A 5,174-nucleotide genomic window follows, 5' to 3' on the forward strand; every position below is an offset into this window, starting at 1 on the left:
ATCTCTCTCCCCTCTCTGGATTCCTGGCCTCTCATTGGCCGCTATGAGGCACCTGTTGTATCCCTCCCTATGCCTCATGGGAACAGTAGTCCCGTAGATGCTGCTGTTGCATTGGGGCCACGTGCGCGCTTGTACTGCACATGCGTGACTCCCTAATGGCCGCCGCAACTCCTGCACAACTTCTGCACATGCGCGACCACTGCGCATGTGCGAGCAGACACAATGGCGGCCGCCGCTTGCCGGGTGCGCTGCAGAGCCTCGGAGCGCTCCCTGCTCCGGCCCCCACCTTCTCTGCGTGCTGGCGGGTCCGTCGCTGCCTCCGGCGGCACCCACGACCACTCGCCGCGCACAGAGGGGGGTCTCTGGGGATGATAAGAGACCAGGGCTACACTCTCCCCCTCGTAAAATCCCAGCAAACTCGCTTGGGTAGCAAACATAACAGAGAATTATATAATGAAAATGCATAGCCAAGATTATTCAGCAAATCACATGCACTTGTTCAACGGTTCCCAACATAATCATGTTGATACCCGAGGCCAGCTGAGTTTCATAGTGGGGTACCCTAACTGATTGAGTGATTGACTCATGGGAGTCCTTTGGAGCTCAAGAACGGGTGCTTCAGTCTCTGATCCCAAACCATCTCCTCCCCCTGGTTGAAGGAATTGTAAGGGGTCTTGGTACCAGACATTTACCCGGCCATCCGTGGCATGGATGAGGTCTTGCTCTTTTCCTCGGTCCACCACATGGTGAATGAAGCGCTCCATCATGCGCATGAAGGAGGCATTAATTACCAGAGCGGTCACAGCACAGTCTTGGTTCGCTCCAGCAACCTCTTTAGCGGTAACGTCTTCTGGGGACATCACAATGTCTACGTGCCGGCCCATGTCTTGAGGCGAAAAAGCTTGGAGATTCCTCGTGTAGGAGTAAGCGTCACTCATGGCCGCTGTACTGGATACCTTGATGTGGTCAAATCTGCTCCATGGTCTGCAGAGATCTTTTAGGGGAGACACCTCCACCAGGACGCGATGACGAGGTGAGCCCATCGCCCGGGTGATCCTACCCTTGGGGCCACCATGCTCTGCGATCACCAGGGAGCTCACACCCGCCACCCCTGGGGCAGTCAACTCACCCCTGTCGTCGTTGGCAGGTACTGATCCCATGCCTGGGACCGATGGTACCATCGTGGAAGACCGGACAGGCCACAGTAGGACCCACGGACCCACAGCAGAGTCCGCAGTATATGGGGCAATCAGCCCTTTGTCCTCAGCTTCACTTGAGTGGTCCGCCGGCAGGCGCATTACCACGAGTGGTTGGTCTCTGGAATCACCAAAAGAGGATGGGGGTATAGACACCTTACCCTGTGATTCCGGAATCTGCAGTTCTGGAACCTGTGGTTCTGAGGGGGAAACTGAGTCTAGAACTGGGGTACACAGACCCCCTGGAAAATCTGGTCTAGCACACTGACTCGGTGACGCTACAGCATCGCAGCTGTCCATTTTGGTCAATGTACCTTTCTCTACTGGTTCCGGCTCTAGAACCGGATCTGGAACCGACATCTGTGACTCTGCCTTCGGTGGCTCCGGCTCGGGACCTGAGTCTAGAATGTCCATTTGGGCACACGAGCTCTCTGCAACCTCTATAGCTGGGGTAGGTTGAATAGCAGCGGCTTCAACTGCCTGGGTAGAGAGATCAGTCACATCAGTTTGCTCCGTGGATTCCGTAGGCTGGGGCATAATAGGCTTCAAGAAATATGCCCCGCAGCAAGCACATTCGCGCTCCCACGCCAGTTCGCCTCTAGAACAGTCATAGATAGTACTAAAACATTGTATACACGCTTCTCCTTCCACCTCGGTTGTCTTGAAGCCTAGCGGGAACTGGAATATGTCGACTCCCTTGTCACAGGCTTCCTGAAGGAAGGGACACATTAGCGCGAGGGCATCTATTCCTGGCAATTGCCGGGGCACATTCACGTTAGGCTTTAACCCCTTGCAGTCTATTTCATTCCCGGAGGAAAAATAATCAGTTTCTGCAACAATGTCCTCCTCCTCTTCTGGCGGTTCTGTAGACTGCAGCAGTCTGGGTTTCAGGAACTGCACCTCACAGTCGGGACACTTGAGCCCTCGGGTCAATTCACCGACGAGGCAATCACAAACGCTCAGGCAGCAGTGCAGGCATCCTTCCCCATCTCCCACTGTTGTCGTGAGCGCTATTGGTAACGTAGATAACCCATCAGCCCAGCCACCAGTCACATTACAGTCTTCTAATACACAGGGGCATATTACCATTGGCGAGCCCAACTTTGGGGGCCGTATGACTCTATACAGCTGAGGGTGTATTTCTCTGCATCCCGTACTTTCCTTAGGGGGAACAGACATTGCTGATTGCTGTTCACTTTTCTCACTCACATTGTGGGGGCGGGGCTCTGGTTTTCCCACCAGTCCCGGACAGATCTCTGCAAAACAATTTGGTGCAGCCTGGCAGTCAGCCGCACATGTGCCATTTTGATTTGGCGGGAGCCGCCATTTACGGTGGGACTCACTGTTAGCATCCCTTGCTGCAGGAGCCTCCATTTTGATCACAGTCTTGTTAACTACACTAGGGCTCTCGTTGCATGCAGAAACTGCCAAGTCAGGGTAAATAAAGGGGCATCCATCGGTTGGACCCCCGGGCAGATTCAAGAATTGGGGGCCATCTTCCTCGCTTATGGCCTGGCCCACATACATCAGTACAGTACTCCATTGCAAGGTGACATCATACCTTTGCCCTCTGACCCACGTACAAGCTAGCCCAGGGAGTTTCCGAACATGCGCCTGGACGTCTAGCAAACACACGCCAGCAGGAACTGCCCCCACGGCAACCACGTGGTTAGGAGTCGCGTTAACCTTCAAGGCCCATGTGTAGACCTCCTGCCTTGAGAGCACCCACGTGGTGAAAAATTAAATTGACAATTTTGACAGAAAAATAGGACAGGGCCCCCCAGGTCTGAGATCTCAGCAGCGCCTCCAAATGTAGCCCTTTTTCTGACGCTCTAAAGAGACTACTGGTCACTGCACACACCTGTGGCTCCAGGAGATCTGAGCCTCCGCTAGCTGGGAGCCTGGGGTAACACTTATTAGCGCAGCGCCTCCACTTACCCAGGATCCCCATTATGTAAGATTCCCCTGGGCAAGAAACATAACAACACACATATGATTGTAACTGGTTTTACTGTAACGCAATAATAACCTCTTGATAATGAACCGTGGCAACAACACATATCACATTACTTATACTATAACGCTAGTGGCTCGGCCACTCTCTCTTTAGGAGTACTGTCTCTGTCCCGTCACCGTGTGCCCCACACCGTGTCCATGTATGGAATGTATTTGTAAAGGCTCAGTCCTTTGGCCACTGCACTAGTGTCCCCAAAGAGTTATACCTAAGGCGGGATCAGCGCCTGTTGACCGGTGTTGGTGCACTTGATGCCTTCCGGTCACGGCGGTGACCGGTAACAGCTTCGAAAAGGATCAGACAAATCAGCGGCCTGCCTCCGGTGTCGCAATGTCCAGCCGTCTGGTCCCAAACGACTCGCCACAACCGCAACTCTGTACCTTTGTCCCTAGCTGTTGCTCAGTAAGGGGATGACGTTCCTATCACTATAGGGCTTCCCAGCAGCACTGCAACCTCCTTGGGGCCTGCGGGGAAAAGCTGTTCTATGCAGGCGGGTCACTGACCCCCTGCACCAACACTACCTCTTCCTTCACCCTCCGTATCACCTCTCACTAGCTCAACCAAATAACTGCTGCAGCTGCACTGCACTCAACACTGTGTCTTCTTGTCAGCACACACAGCACTGCAGCTGTGTCACTGACAAGACTACACACACACACCTAAGGGCAAGGTCCCTACCTTAGGGGCCTTCCCTCAGAACCTACCCACTAACCTAGTGGGGAGTGGGGCCTACCTGGGACCTGGGGATAACCTGTCCTGGTGTAAGAGCCACTTGCTCCCTACACCCTTTCTCCCCCTTCCTGCTCCCAGCTCCAACTGACATTCTCCTAAGCCCGCGAAAAATATCTCTCTCCCCTCTCTGGATTCCTGGCCTCTCATTGGCCGCTATGAGGCACCTGTTGTATCCCTCCCTATGCCTCATGGGAACTGTAGTCCCGTAGAGGCTACTGTTGCATTGGGGCCGCGTGCGCGCTTGTACTGCACATGCGCGACTCCCTAATGGCCGCCGCAACTCTTGCACACCTTCTGCGCATGTGCGACCACTGCGCATGCGCGAGCAGACACAATGGTGGCCCCCGCTAGCTGGGTGCGCCGCAGAGCCTCGGAGCACTACCTGCTCCGGCCCCCACCTTCTCTGCATGCCGGCGGGTCCGTCGCTGCCTCCGGCGGCACCCGTGACCGCTAGCCGCGCTCGAGGGGGGTCTCTGGGGCTGAAAAGAGACCAGGGCTACCTGTAGTTTAAAATATTTGGGCATATGGTTTGACTCTCATTTAACATTTGGGTTGCACATTGGTACCCTGACATCCAAAACCTATGCAAACTAGGTGTACTATATAGGAACAAATTCTCCCTAAGTCTGCTGGTCAGAAAGGGTATTGCACAGCAGATGCTGATGCCAATTATAGACTATGGGGACACAGTATATGGATCGAAACCCCAAACTCACCTCAGCAAACTTGATACCCTCTACAATTCAATATGCCGCTTTGTCCTCCAAAGTAATTACAACACACCACTGAGAAATGCTCACAGAACTAGATTGGTCATCACTTGAGTCTAGGCGCAAAGTTCATCTTTCCTGTCTTGCCTTCAAAGACTTTCTGGGCAAGCTACCTGCCTATCTGAACAAGCTCATCACCCCTACCACATGCAGCACTTGTCATCTGAGATCTGACTCCAAAAGACTGTTCATGGTCCCAAGGTTCAACAAAGTATCCGTCCGCTCCTCCTTCTCTTACCGTGCACCCACAACTGGAACAGTCTACCGTAGACTCTCACTGCCGCCACCAGTCTAAGTTATTTCAAAACTAAAGCGGTCTCACATTTTAATATGGTCTGGAACTGTTATATACCCCTATCATATACATTATCTTTAATTGTGCATACAATGTCTTGTATTTAATGTACTGTATAACCCTTGACACTCATTGTGACTATGTATTTGTCACCATGTATTTGTCAT

Source organism: Ascaphus truei, chromosome 5 (genome assembly GCF_040206685.1).
Source record: "Ascaphus truei isolate aAscTru1 chromosome 5, aAscTru1.hap1, whole genome shotgun sequence".
NCBI lineage: Eukaryota > Metazoa > Chordata > Amphibia > Anura > Ascaphidae > Ascaphus > Ascaphus truei.